The sequence below is a fragment of the Hemiscyllium ocellatum genome, chromosome 4, assembly GCF_020745735.1.
Source record: "Hemiscyllium ocellatum isolate sHemOce1 chromosome 4, sHemOce1.pat.X.cur, whole genome shotgun sequence".
Taxonomy (NCBI): domain Eukaryota; kingdom Metazoa; phylum Chordata; class Chondrichthyes; order Orectolobiformes; family Hemiscylliidae; genus Hemiscyllium; species Hemiscyllium ocellatum.
This window is the reverse complement of record NC_083404.1, coordinates 8,924,531-8,940,320: the sequence shown is the minus strand read 5'-3', so window position 1 is coordinate 8,940,320 and position 15,790 is coordinate 8,924,531. Positions and strand designations below refer to the sequence as shown.

General features: G+C 42.0%; 1 protein-coding gene across 7 annotated transcripts in view; it reads right to left on the bottom strand.

Annotated features, from left to right (window-relative positions):
- The window catches only part of sulf1 (sulfatase 1), a 390,572-nt gene that overhangs the window by 166,968 nt on the left and 207,814 nt on the right, over positions 1-15,790 (bottom strand). The gene's annotated exons all lie outside the window — the stretch shown is intronic.

Genomic DNA, 15,790 nt, shown 5'->3' with positions numbered 1-15,790 from the left:
GCAGCATCCGAGGAGCAGGAGAATCAACATTTCGGGCATAAGCTCTTCATCAAGAAGAAACGTCGATTCTCCTGCTCCTTGCATGCTGCCGAACCTGCTGTGCTTTTCCAGCACCACACTCTCGATTATGTGAATGAGTCAAGGTTCAGAATGACCACATGGCCAGTAACCATGAGGAGTCTATGCTGTATGCAGACTGTATCTGATGATCACAGATTTCATTGTTCAGCTACAATACACTTTTATATTTCCTGCCATCTTTTAGCAGCACAGCAATGTCATGACGTCCAAGAGGTCTTTTGGGAAAACTTCAATGGGTGTTAAAGATATAACCAGCTCTATTATCTGCTCAGCCTCTGAGAAATCACAGATCTTGTTCTTGCCACAGAACCCACTCATGGGCTGATGAACTGATTCATGTGACTGTTGCCTGTAAGACATCAACTTTTGACACTGAATTCTAAAGATCACTTTTCTGTGAAACTGGTAAAGTAAAGATACATACAATCATTGTTCTGTATCAGTTTCACCATTCACTAAACATGGCTGAGATTTACAAATCATAGAGTCATAGAGATGTACAGCACGGAAACAGACCCTTCGGTCTAACTCATCCAGGTCAACCAGGTATCCAAACCCAATCTAGTCCCACCCAGCCCATATCCCTCCAAACCCTTCCTATTTGTATACCCATCCAGATGCCTTTTAAATAGCGTAATCATACCAGCCTCCACTACTTCCTCTAGCAGCTCATTCCATACACAAACCACCCTGTGCATGGAAAAGTTGCCTCTTAGGTCTCTTTTACATCATAAATTGAACCCAAAACTCTTATCTATCCTGTATGAGCCTAATAATTCCACATTGAAGAGAGCAATACAAGAATACAACATGATGACCAGGTAACTTTTCCAAAGAAAATGAAGGCAATGTGAGTTTGAGAATCGCAGGACAAAGCCTCAGTCAAGATTTAAAGCAGAACAGATGTCATGTTTACACCAGGGTCCCAGACGGGAGAAAATGGGACTCTGGTTAAGCATCAACTGGTTGATTTGTAAGCTGACTGGGTTGGTTGTCCATTTGGGCAGTTCCAAATTGGGATGTAGAAGGAGCATGGCACCGAGACTACCTCAGGTATCATTCTCATGTAAAACAAAAGTGCGCGCAAAAAAAAAAGCTTGAGCTGCAGCTGAAAACAGCAAAGGGAAGAATATTTTACTGCTGAATCTTCGTACAGAGTGACCTCATAATTTTAGAATCATAAACAGCAATAACATTTACAAAATATATGGAAGGCAATTATCAAACTCCCCAACATGCACCGGGGAGTTCTATCTGAAACTTGTGTTTTTAAGCAAAGGATGGAGCAATGGTTTTTAAATTTGACCCTGGAAATGGATAATCGAGTAGTGAAAATAAAGATAGCCATTGGAAACAAAGGGTTTCATAAAATCTGAAGATGATTTGAAAGATCCAGTCAAGCAGTAGGAAATGCTGGAGGGACCAGTTTCACAGAAAAGTGATCTTTAGAATTCAGTGTCAAAAGTTGATGTCTTACAGGCAACAGTCACAAGAATCAATTCATCAGCCCATGAGTGGGTTCTGTGGCAAGAACAAGATCTGTGATTTCTCAGAGCTGGTTATATCTTTAACACCCATTGAAGTTTTCCCAAAAGATCTCTTGGAGAAAACGGATCTCTTGGAGATCATGACATTGCTGTGCTGCTAAAAGATGGCAGGAAATATAAAAAGAATCATCAATGCCACACTCACAGGAATCCGATTCACACGAGAAGAAGAAAAGGATAGCCAACTCCATTCCTAGACGTATTAGTAGAGAGAACACCCAACGGAGAATTCACCACAAGGGTACACAGGAAAACAACACACACAGACCAAGTCTTAAACTATGAAAGTAACCACCCCAACACACACAAACGAAGCTGCATCAGGACACTATTCAAAAGGGCCACAACACACTGCAGTACACCAGAACTGCGAAAAGAGGAAGAGGAACATCTATACAAGGTATTCGCCAAAAACGGATACCCACGCAACTTTATCACCAGATGCCTAAGAGATAGACCACGGAACGAGGACATGCCACAACCAAAAGGACTAGCCACTCTACCATACGTCAGGAGTGTCTCAGAACTGACAGCCAGACTACTGCGACCCTTAGGACTCATAACAGCACACAAGCCAACATCCACGCTCAGACAACAACTCACTAGAACAAAGGACCCAATACCCAGCATGAACCAAACTAACGTAGTTTACAAAATACCATGCAAGGACTGCACAAAACACTATATAGGACAAACAGGAAGACAGCTAACAATCCGCATCCACGAACATCAGCTAGCCACAAAACGACACGACCAGCTATCCCTAGTAGCCATACACTCAGACAACCAGCAACATGAATTTGACTGGGAAAACACCACTATCATAGGACAAGCCAGACAGAGAACAGCCAGAGAATTCCTAGAAGCATGGCATTCATCCCCAAACTCTATCAACAGACACATTGACCTGGACACCATATACAAACCACTACAGCTGAAACTGACACCCGGAAACGGCAAGAACATCCATCAACAGACACATCGACCTGGACCCCAGATACAAATCACTGCAGCTGAAACTGACACCCGGAAGCGGCAAGAACAAACCAATATAAATACCGGAAGAAACATCAAAGCAGCGCTTCACACGAGGCTCCCACCGCACTGATGATGTTCCCTAGCCAGGGAACGAAACGTTTGCAGCAAAAACTTCCAGCTCGGCGAGCAGAACCACAACAGTGTATTGTAGCTGAACAATAAAATCTGTGATCATCAGATACAGTCTGCAATACTGCGTTGGTGCACTGGCGCCAGGATACTGAAAGCAAGTAAATGTTGCAAGTGTGGTCTGTTGCAACCACTCCACGGGTGGCCTGTGTTCTCAGACATTTGCAAGTAATGCATTGCAAAAGGACTGAGTTCATCCTTGAAAGAATCTCATTTCAGAGACTGCACGATAAAAACATAAAACTTGTGTAGAATACTGATAGCAACAACAGGGAGGGAGAGTGTCCAGAGACCTCCATAAGCATAAGTGTGCAGTGAGCTTAAATGCTACTGAATCAGAACATCTAATGGAGCAGCACTGTGGAGAAACTGCAGCCAATTCAGGCAACTGCACAACATTCCAACTGTGCAAAGAGATACTTGGGTGATGACGATGTGGAAGACTATCTAAACAATAATCCAATGTTGAAAAGCTGTGGCAGTAGAGTCCTAGTTTATATTTAAGGCTGAGATAGATAGATTCTTAAAATAAAACAAAGAACCGCAAATGCTGGAAATCTGAAATAACGACTGAAGGAAGGAAAGAACAGGCTGTACCCACAGGGTATGCAGCTCCCTTGAACTGTAGAATACATTTTAGTATAAATAAAGCAGTTTTGCAAAAATCTAGCAGAGTCAGATCAAAGTCACCTGTAGGTAAAAGGAAACCCTCCTAACACAGTATAGATTATGCCAAAGAGAGACCTAAGTAATATAAAAGTGGAACCAAACCAAAACCATGCTACTCCTGAAATTTGTATTTTCTCAAAAGCTAGATTATAAAAAAAACTGTGATACCCCATTGGATTAGCAAGGTAACAATGTCACGTTGTCCTCTAAGGTGTACGCACAAGGGCAGTATTTTAATTGATACATCACTGCATTGAATAATATGGAATGCAATAGCAATCAAAGTTTGAGTAAGGTCCTGCAGGACAGTGCTGCAGGCAGTATCTAATTACAGAATGCAGTGACAGCTGAATGAATGAACGTATATGCAGGTCTGCTCCTCTTCCTTATAATGGTTTCCATTCTGTAATAGCTATCAGAGCTATAAACTCATTATTCAAGTATTATCACCTTATCAGCCACGTTTTGCGCCATTTGTCATTATACTAAAAGAAAATTCACACACAATATTGAATTCTAAATTAACACAAGTACAACAACTTGTCCTTCAGCGTTCTTTACTTCTTTGAAATGTTCTGTCTTGAAAATATTTTGCTTTTTTTTATTGTCAATTAGTTAGAAGAGGACATTACACATTACAGAATCTGGCATTTAGGCTACAGTGCCTTGAATTAAACCTGCCATCTAAAAGTTACAACCTATAGCACATTGCTATTGCCAAGCAGGTACTCAGATATTCAGTCAATTAAGAGCTAAGTCAATAATCCAAAACAGCCAACCAGGCAGACAAATAGAAAATCAGTCAATCTTGGCCAGTCAGACAACTGGATGGTCATGTGAGTAGGTAGACAAACAGTTAGCCAATCAGTAAGTGGATGTTTAACCAGCCTATCAGTCAGACAGAAATATAGGCAAACGAGATAATAGGGATTAGCTTAAAATGGAAGAATTAAACATATTACCATCATTGAATCCCATATTATCAACATCCATAGAGTAACCACTGAACTTCAGTTGAACCAGTCACATAAATAAATTGACTATAAGAGCAGGTCAGAGGCTAATAATTCAGCTCCTGACTCCCCAAATCTGTCTGCCATCTGCAAGGCACAGTCAAGAATATGGTGAAATACTCTCCACTTGCCTGGGTGTATGCACCTTCAATACCACTCAAAAAGCTCAATGCCATTCAGGACAAAACAGCTACTGGGTTAGCAGCACACCCACCAGTCCAGCGACTGAAGCACAGTGGCCATAGTGTGCATCATCCACAAGAGGCACCACACTCGTCCAACAGCATCTTCCAAACCCACAATCTATACCACCCAGAAAAAGGACAGCAGATGCACTGAAAGTACTCCCAACACATTCAAATCAGCCCGCATCCTGACTTGGTACTATATTGCCATTCCTTCATTGTCACTAGGCCAAAATCTTGGAACTCCTCTCTTAACAGTATTGTGGGTACACAAACCTCCCCAATGGGCTACAGAGATTCAAGATGGCAGCTCACTACCATCTTCTCAAGAATAATTAGGGGTGGGAATCAATGCGAGCTCAGCAAGTGTCACGCCACACCCTTGAAAGAACAAAAGGAATAAAGTGCTTCAACAGGCTTGGCTAAATTCTAGACATAATGTCTGTCTTTGGTTTAAATGGGTAAATCCTGTGGAAGAATTTGTCTAGCAAATACAGGAAACAATCAAAAGGAATAGCCATTTCCTGCAACTCTAAGGTGATATCCCAGTCAGGTCCATGTAAGAAATAAGTAACTGTGGACAAAGGTGAATTACACTGAAGTAAACATCTGTTTTCTATTTGTCCTGCAATCCAGATTAAATCGAAGTTATCCATGGATACCTGATTCGTTGAGGGAAGGAACAAGATTGCCTGTAATCTTAAGAGGCATAACCTTTAAATTAGTGCCATACTATTCAGGGATGATATCAGCTAGTAAATCTGGAACTCTCTTTCCAAAAAGAAATTGGAAGTTAGGTCAATTGAACATGTCAAAACATGACTTGATAGATTTTTTTGTTAGATAAGGGTATTAAAGAATATGGAATCAAGGTGGGTAAATAGAATTAGATATTGATCAAGCATGATCAAATTGAAAATGTAACAGGCTCCAGGGTTGAATGGCTGGCTCCTAATTTCCTATATTACACAGTCATGCCATTTTCCAAGCCCCTGCTAATCTTCAACAAAGTCAATTAGATTAGATTCTCTACTATATGGAAACAGGCCACTAGGCACAACATGTCCACACCAACCCTCTGAAGAGTAACCCACCCAGATCCATCTCCCTATGGCTAATTCACCTCGCACTATGGGCAATTTAGCATGCCCGATTTACCTGACCTGCACATCTTTGGATTGTGGGTGGAATCCGGAGTACCTGGGGGAAACCCACACAGACACGGGAGAACGTGTAAACTCCACCCACGGTAGGATTGAACTTGGGTCCCTGGCGCTGTGAGGCATTGGTGCTAACCACTGAGCCACCATACTGCCCCCTTAATCAGGGTCTGATTGTAACTATGTAAATGACTGGGTTTGGAATGAGTTAAAGTTGACACACACAATGTTAATTTGAATCGTCCTTCTGCATCTTTTTGCCCACTGACAATGACAATCCACTGACTGACCATGTTTGACTGAATAGCTGCTTGTCTGTCTGATGGCCTGTGTTTCTGATTACTGATCTTAACTAACTGAATATCTGACCACCTGCCAGACAATACGATTGTTATAAAGACTCCTCACTGTAATGTATTTTTGTGAAAAATAAACAAAGGTTCAAGGCAGACAAATGTTTCAGGAAGAATATTATTGCATTTGTTCAAAACTTACTTGAAGAACCACAGAAGATTACGCTATAGAAGAGTACTCTTCAGCTTACGTATCTGAACAGCTCCTGACTACAAAAAGCAACAATTACTCTCTGCCTAAAGTCCCATTACTTCCTCACTGATATTATGGCTATTACTTTATTAAAAGTCTCATTTTAACGCAAGAGGTTAAGAGGTTTTTCTCTGTCAGGATTTGTTTAGGAGGGAAGCACCCAGGCAAGTTTCATTATCGTCATCACAACGCACGGTTGGAAAGGATATTTCCTCTGTGTGTACAGTTGAAGAATAATTATTTACCAGTTCCTCATTATAAACCAAAGATAACTTATTGGAGTTTTTTTTTGCTTACGCACCGAAGAAAATATATTACAATATGGCCATATGTTGCAATAATATGTTGAAGGAAGGTTTCTGTCAATTCATACACTTGTAAACAGTAAAAGCTGGTTAGATTGCCCATGGAGAGGGTGCCACCTCATGACTTACTGTATCACAATGAAGAATGCTATTACTATAACATGCTTTTATTGCATTGGATGTCACATGTTTATCTTTCTCTTCATCCACTCCTGTTTTGATGCTTGTGATAAATATTATTTTGAAAAGTTATTGCTGTGGGATTTTTTTATCTAATCTATAAAGTATTACGCCAAAATTGAAGGAGAACTGCTAGCCGGGATACAAATTGCATGACCTAAACATACAACAAACGTTTAGTCCTATCTCAGAAAATTCATAAATCTGAAGTGCAAAAGGATTTGGGAGTCCTGATCAAAGATTTCCTTAAGGTAAACTTGCAGGTTGAGTCAATAATTAGGAAGGCAAATATAATTTTGACATTTAGTCCAAAAGGAGGAGAAAGTGAGGTCTGCAGATGCTGGAGATCAGAGCTGAAAAATGTGTTGCTGGAAAAGCGCAACAGGTCAGGCAGCATCCAAGGACCAGGATATTCGACGTTTCGGGCATAAGCCCTTCTTCAGGAATGAAGAAAGTGTGTCCAGCAGGTGAAGATAAAAGGTAGGGAGGAGGGACTTGGGGGAGGGGCAATGGAGATGTGATAGGTGGAAGGAGGTCAAGGTGAGGGTGATAGGCCGGAGTGGGGTGGGGGCGGAGAGGTCAGGAAGAAGATTGCAGGTTAGGGAGGCGGTGCTGAGTTCGAGTTCAAAAGGACTAGAATATAAAAGCAGGCATGTACTTCTGAGGCTTTATAAGGTTCTGGTCAGACCACATTTAGAGTATTGTGAGCAATTTTGGGCACCATACCTCAGGAAGGAGGTAACGACCCTGGAGTGGGTCCAGAGGAGGTTCACAAGAATGACCCCAGGAATGGAAAGCTTAACATATATGGAACATTTGAGTACTTTGGGTCTATACTCGATGGGGTTTAGAAGGATGAGGAGGGATCTAGTTGAAACTTACAGAATACTGAATGGCCTGGACAGAGGGAGATGTTGGGAAGATGTTTCCATTGGTAGGAGAGACCATGATCTGAGGGCACAGCCTTAGAGGAAAGGGAAGACCTTTTAGAACAGAGATAAGGAGAAACTTCTTCAGCCAGAGAGTCAATGGAATTCATTGCCGCAGAAGGCTGTAGAAGCCAGGTTAGTGAATGTACTTAAGGCAGAAATAGATAGGTTCTTGATTGTCAAAGAGACCAAAGGTTATGTGGAGAAAGCAGGAGAAAGGGGTTAAGAAACTTATCAGCCATGATTGAATGGCGGAGCACATTTGATGGGCTGAATGGCCTAACTTCTGTTCCTGTGTCTTATGGTCCGTCTCACTTTAATAATGACTAAGTTACAGGCAGTCCCCAAATTACAAATGGATTCTGTTCTGGAATCCATTTACAAGTCAATTGGTATATAAGTTGGAACACAATGCAGGGTAATATAAAATAGCTGTTTGTAAGTGCAAGGAAATGTTCATATTTTGGATCTTTTTAAAATTACATCCCTTCGAGTAAAACGTCGAATTCTCTATTCCTGAGATGCTGCCTAACCTGCTGTGCTTTGACCAGCAACACATTTGCAGCCAAAATTACATCCCTGTATGGCAACACGTTCATAAGTATGAATGTTCATATGCTGGACATTTGTAAATTGGGGACCCCTTGTATTAACAGCAAAGGTTAAAAAAATCTACTTGTTGCACCATTATGCTGTTCCAGCACTTAGACATTACCTGACTTCAATAAACTTCTTTTTCTATTGCCCCTTATTTAATTCATGTTCCAGAACATTTATATTATTAAAAATAACTCCATTTCAGTCGGACTGCAGACCCAGATTATCATTATGGTTAGCAGGGTAAATGCTTGGGGTCAATGTACAGAAACTATTCTCCTGAAATATAACTTAGACCTAAAGGAACAGAGGCAACAATTGAAAGAGTGAGTTCAGTGTGCAGACGAAGGAGCGGCAGAATTAAGAGCAGTTGACATGAGGACCCAAAATAAGGGATATGAATAATTAACAAAAACAGAAATTGCTGGAGAAACTCAGCAGGTCTGGCAGCATCAATGGAGAAAAAACAAAGTCCAGCGACCTTTCTTCAGTTAATTCTGTTTTCTGTCCACAGATGCTGCTAGACCTGCTGTGTTTCTCTAGCAAGTTTTGTTTTCATTTCAGATTTTCAGCATCTGCAGTGCTTTGCTTTATATGAGAATAATTAAATTGGGTTTTAAATCTAAAGTTTGGATTCCTGAGTTTTTGTTAATTTAGGTAGTGATGCACATCTTGGTCCATAAGCAAACACCAGAATGCTTCCTGTATTTGTTTGGAAAACTGTAATGTAATAGTAAGAAGAGATTCTATAGTTGTGAAACCCAGCAGATATTTCTGCAGCTACAGACATGATTTCAGGATGGTACGTTGTCCACCTGGAGTGAGAGCTGAAAATGTGTTGCTGGAAAAGTGCAGCAGGTCAGGCAGCATCCAAGGAACAGGAGAATCGACGTTTCGGGCATAAGCCCTTCTTCAGCTTATGCCCGAAACGTCGATTCTCTGTTCCTTGGATGCTGCCTGACCTGCTGCGCTTTTCCAGCAACACATTTTCACCTCTGATCTCCAGCATCTGCAGTCCTCACTTTCTCCTACCTGGAGGGAGATTAAATGAGCAGGAGCCCTTGGCATCTGGAATTGAAAAGCTTTAAAAGGAGATGCCTAGAGTGGATCTGAATGAAAGCAGAAGGCTGCAGCACCATAAAAAGGAGAGGCCAGGAACACAGTGGGACAGAATAAAATGAGAGTTTGGGACTGGAGAGAAGCAGCATTCTGATTTGTGATTGGCCTGAGAGTGTGAATTGCACAAAAGGAAAATGAAATCGCAAAGTAGCTGCCACAGGTCAATAAATCAAATCAGTCAAGGAGCTATTTGTACTAGTAACCTTGAAATTTAATTTTAATTAATCAACTATAAAGAAAAACTAGTTCCGTCAATTCACATAAACTCAAAAGGCAATTGGACACAGATTCAAATCCCACCACAGTAGGTGAATGTAAACTCAATCAATAAAATCTGGAATTGAAAGATAGTTCATGGCCACTACTACCAAGACAATCATCATTTGTTGTAAAAAAACACTAATATCCTTCAGGGAAGGAAATCTGTCATCCTTGCCTGGTCTGGCCTACAAGTGACCCCAGACTCACAGCAATATGGTTGACTCTCAACTGCCCTCTCAAATAGCCTTGCAAACCACTCAGTTGTATGAACTGCTAGAAATGAAGAATGTCGCCCACCTGGCGACATCGTAGGCACCAGAAATGGCAATGGCAAACACAGCCCTGTTGACCCTGCACAATCCTCCTCAATAACACTGGGGGCTAGCACCAAAACTGGAAGAGCTGTCTCACAGACTAGTCAAGCAATAGCCTGACATAGTCATACACACAATGCCCCAGTCACCACCATAACCATCTCGGATATGTCCACTGGCAGAACAGACCCAGCAGAGGTGGCAGCACAGTAGTACACAGTTGGGAGTGGGTTGCCTTGGGACTCCCTAATGTGAAGTCTCATGGCTTCAGGTTAAACACGGGCAAGGCAACCTCCTGCTGATTATCAAGTACCATCATCCTTCCACTTATGAACCAGTATACAGGCCAATCACAAATATTGAAAAACAATTGAAGTAAGCAGCAAGGGTGGCAAGGGCATAGAATGTACTCTTGGTGGGGAACTCCAAAGTCTGCATCAAGAGAATCTTGGCAGCACCATTGCTGACTGAGCTGGAGTAGTCATAGAGGACACTGCTGTTCGACTGGGGCAGGTGGTGAGGGAATCAACAAGAAGTAAAAACATACTCAATCTCATCCTCGCCAATCTTCCTGTTGCAGATGTATCCATCCAAGATGGACTGTTGGAGTGAGGCAAGGGAGGCATTAGCAGGGACTTTGGCAGTAATTTTCTTCCCTGGCCACAGGACAGGTGTCAGAGGACTGGAGAACAATCAATATGGTACTGTTATTCAAGAAGGGAAGAAGGGATAGAGCAGAAAACTACAGGCCAGTCAGTCTAATCTCAGTGCTGGGGAAACTATTGAAAACAATTCTGACAGACAGACTTAATCTGCACTTGGAGGGTCAGGGATTAGTCAGGAAAGTCAGTATAGTTTTGTTAAGGGGAGTCATGTCTGACCAACTTGATTGAATTTTTCAAACAGTTGCTCAGGTCTGTAGATGAGGCCAGACTCTATGTGAACTTCAGCAAGGCTTTTGGCGAGGCCCTGCTTGGGAGGTGGATAGTGAAGATAAAAGTCCATGGGATCCAAGGAAATATGTTAAAGTCGGATAAAGAATTGGCTGAGTGGCAGGAGGCAGAGGGTGACAGCCAAGGGGTATTTTTGTGGCTGGAAGTCTGTATCCAGAGGGATTCTGCAGTGGTCAGTTTTTGAACCCTTGCTGTTCATGGTACTGTATATATAAGCTATTTAGACTTGAATGTGGGAGGATTGATTTGAAAGTTCACTGATTATACAAAGATTAGTGGACTGGTTAATAGTGAGGAGGATTAGATTACAGGAGGATACAGACAGATTGGTCAGCTGGCCTGGTTAGTGGTGGATTTTAATGGATTTTAATACAGAGAAGTGTAAATTGATGCACTTGGATAGAACAATCAAGGAAGGAAGTACATGTTGAACAGCAGGACCCATGGATCAGAGAGACCTTGGTGTCTATGTCCACCCTGGTCCATTAAGGTAACACAGAAATAAAAATAAAAATAGCTGGAAAAACTCAGCTGGTCTGGCAGCATCTTTTGGTTTTCATTAAGGTACCATGACAGCTGGATAAAGAAGTTCAGAAGGCATTTGGGATGCTTGTCTTTATTTGCCATAATGAAGAGTTTTGGTGCAGGAAGGTCATGCTGGAACAGTACAAAATTTTGGTTAGGCTATAGCTGAGTACAGCTATTGTGTGCTGCACTGGAATGTACATTAAAGCAGGGATGTGGCACCCAGAACAGCTGGAGAGTTTTGGTTATGAAGACAGATTGGACAAACTGAGATTGCTTTCCTTGATCAGAGGGGAATGAACAGGGACATGATGGAGCTGTATAAAATTGTGAGAGGCATTGAAAGGATAAGTAGGGAGCAACTTTTCCCCTTGGGGGAGGGATCAATGACCAGGGCACAGATTTAAGGTAATGGTAGGAGGTTGAGCGGAGAAGTGAGGAAACTCTTTTTCACCCAGAGGGAGAATCTGGAACTCACTCCTTGTAAGTCTGGTGGAGGCAGAAACACTCATAGCATTTGAGAAGTATTTAGATGTACACTTGCAATGCCAAGGCATGCAGGGATATGGGCCAAGTCCTTGCAAAGGGGTTAGAATAGTTAAGTGGCTTTTTTGACTGACACAGAGTCAATGGGCCAAAGGGCATTTTTCTGTGTTGTAGACCTCTGTGACTCTATAAGTATCATTAGGAGTTATCACTGTACACTCCACTCCACTGTGGAGAAGCGGTCCTGTTTTCACATTGAGAATGCTCTCCATTGTGTTGTGTGATAAAAGACAAGGCTGAATCATTTGCACCAAACTTCAGTCAGAAGTGCCGAATGAATGATCCATCTAGCCTCCTTCAGAGGTCCTGAGCATCACAGATGCCAGTCTTCCCCCAATTCAATTCAATTCACTCCACATGACACCTACCCACTGACGTTCAGTTTGGGATTTGCCACGGCCACTCAGCTCCAGACCTCATTACAGACTTAGTTCAAACATGGTCAGAACAGCTGAATTTCAGAGGTGAGGTTAAAGTGACTGCACTTAACATCAAGGCATCAAGATACCAAAACTGAAGTCAAAGGGCATTAGGAGGAAAACCCTCATGCTGATTAGAGTTATACCGAGCTCAGAGGAAGATAGTTGTGATTGTTGGAGATTAATTATCCCAGCTCCAAGACACCTTTGCGGGATTTCCTCAGAATAGTATCCTCATCCTAACCAACTTCAACTGGTTCATCAAAAGTCTTTCATCCATCATAATGTGAGGATGTTTGCCAATGATTGCACAGAGTTCAGCACCACTCTCAACGCCTCAGATATTGAAGTAATCCTCGGCCAAATGCACCAAAACCTGAAAAATACCCAGGCGTGGACTGACAAGTGGCAAGAGATATTTGTGCCACACAAGTGCCAAGCAATGATTATCTGGGAGGACTAGGTAGGAAGTGCACAAGTCCATGGAATGCCTCTCCTCCACCAACTGGTGTTCAGCCCTGAATGTAACCTTTTTACATGGTTTCTTTGGGGAGTTTCCAACACAGCAGCTGGCTCTGTTGTTTGGTGTGGAGAAGGAAGATTGGGCAGCAATACTGATTGGCAATTCTATAGTTTGCACACAGCCTGGAATTGCTGCATTCTCAGTTGTGAACTCAGGATGGTACACTGAGTCGGTGAAGCCTGGTAGATAGAGGAATGTGACCTGCAGGAAAACTCTACGGAGCTAAGAAAGACACTAATGCAGGATCTCAAAGGACGTGAGTATAGAAGCAAAGAGGTTCTTCTGCAGCTGTACAGGGCCCTGGTGAGACCACACCTGGAGTACTGTGTGCAGTTCTGGTCTCCAAATTTGAGGAAAGACATTCTGGCTATTGAGGGAGTGCAGCATAGGTTCACGAGGTCAGTTCCTGGAATGGCAGAACTACCTTACGCTGAAAGACTGGAGCGACTGGGCTTGTATACCCTTGAGTTTAGAAGACTGAGAGGGGATCTGATTGAGATTATTAAAGGATTGCACACTCTGGAGGCAGGAAACATGTTTCCACTGATGGGCGAGTTCCAAACCAGAGGACACAGCTTAAAAATACGGGGTAGACCATTTAGGACAGAGATGAGGAGAAACTTCTTCACCCAGAGAGTGGTGGCTGTGTGGAATGCTCTGCCCCAGAGGGCAGTGGAGGCCCAGTCTCTGGATTCATTTAAGAAAGAGATGGATAGAGCTCTCAAGGATAGTGGAATCAAGGGTTATGGAGACCAGGCAGGAACAGGATACTGATTAAGGATGATCAGTCATGAAGATATTGAATGGTGGTGCAGGCTCAAACGGCAGAATGGCTTACTCCTGCACCTATTGTCTATTGTCTATTGTAATATCCTGGTGTCACTCACTAGCAAGAACAGAAATAAGAAGATATAGCAGATAAATGCATGGCTGGCAAGATACTGCAGAAAAGAGGTCTTTGGATTTCTGAAACGTTGGGATTGGTTCTGAATTAACTTCATGTGACATGACGTAGGAGTAGACCATTCAGCCCTTCAATCTGTTCCACTGTTTAACAAGATCATGGCCGCCTCATGCATGGAGTGTGGTAAATAAGGTTGATGAGCTGTAGATGCAACAGAGGTCTAGCTCAAAAGTAGGACAGGAGTGGATTCTAAATATATCTGGATACAAGCTGTTCAGGAAAGACAGGGAAAGAAAGAAATTAAGAGAGTTGACAGCATGGACTAGCAATAATATCATGGAGAGAGACCCTAGAAGGGCCATGGACAGAATTTATTTGGTTAGATTTGAGAAACAATAGAGCGAATAAAAAACTATTAAGTGTATCCCAAAGGCCGTCAACTGGTGGGAAAGATATTGAGGAGCAAATTTATATGGAAATTGGAGACAGCTCATAAAATACAGAGCAGTAAAATAGGATTTAGTTGCCTTAATATAACTAGGGATAGTTCTGTAATTGTGTAAACGATAAGAAAAGGAAGTGTTTTTGAAATGATCGGTATGTTTCTGGTTCAACAAAAAAGGCATCATTGTTGGATCTGATTCTGGCAAACCAGTTGGATCAAGTATTCAGTCAGGAAATATTTAAAGAACAATGATCGTGGTGCTATAAGGTTTAGATTAACTATGGAAATAAACAAGAATCAATCCAGGGTGAAAATCATTAAATGGGGAAAAGCTATATTTCAATGGCAAGAACAAATCTGGTTCGGATAAATTAAAATGAAAGATTGGCAAACAAAACCGTAAAGGAGCAACGGATTGTTTTTTAAAGAGGGGAAACTTTTGCCACAGCTGTGAGACAAACGAATCTAGAGGTCCCTGGATGACAAAAGAGGTAGAGGATAACAAACAGAGAAAGACAACATGTGGGAGATCGCAGACTGGTAAAATAAGCAAAAATCAGGCTGAATAAACTTCAGAGTGGCAAATGAAAGTGGAATTGAGAGATGCAAAGAGAAATTGTGTGAAATAATATTAAAGAGAATCCAAGAATCTTCCACCAGAACATAATTAGTAGAAGGGCAGTAACTTGAGGGATGGGCAGATTAGGGACCAAAGGGGATTTGTACATCAAAGCAGAGGGCATGGTTGGGGTACTGAATGAGTACTTCCATTTGTCTTTATCAGAGAATAAGATTCTGCTAAAGCCTCATTAAAAGAAGAGGCAATGAGGATATTGGATGAGCTGAAAATGGGTAAAATGCAAATATTAGAAAGGCTGACTGTACCTAAAGTTATGAAATGACCAGGACTAGATGCAGGGATGCACTCAAAAATCCAAAAATGGACTAGTGGTATTATAGTTAGACTATAAATCCAGAGACCCAGGTAACATTCTGGGGGCCTGGGCTCAAATCCTACCATGGCAGAAGGTGGAATTTGAATTAAAAAATGAAAACCTAATATTAAGAGTCTAATGATGTCCAGGAAACCATTGTTGGGGAAAATCCATCTGGTTCTTTCAAATGTTCTTTAGGGAAGGAAGTCTGCCATCCTTACCTGGTCTGGCTTACATTTGACTCCAGACTCAAAGCAATGTAGTTGACTCCCTCTAGGCAAATAGGAATGGGCAATAAATACCACTTAGCCTGTGATGCCACATCCTGTGAAATTAATACTAAGAGAAGTAAGGGTGAAGAATCTACCTCGCCTAAACATCCCAAGACACTATGGGCAACTTAGCACAGCCAACCGACCTAACCTGGACATATTTGGACTGTCAGAGGAAAGCCACACAGACACAAG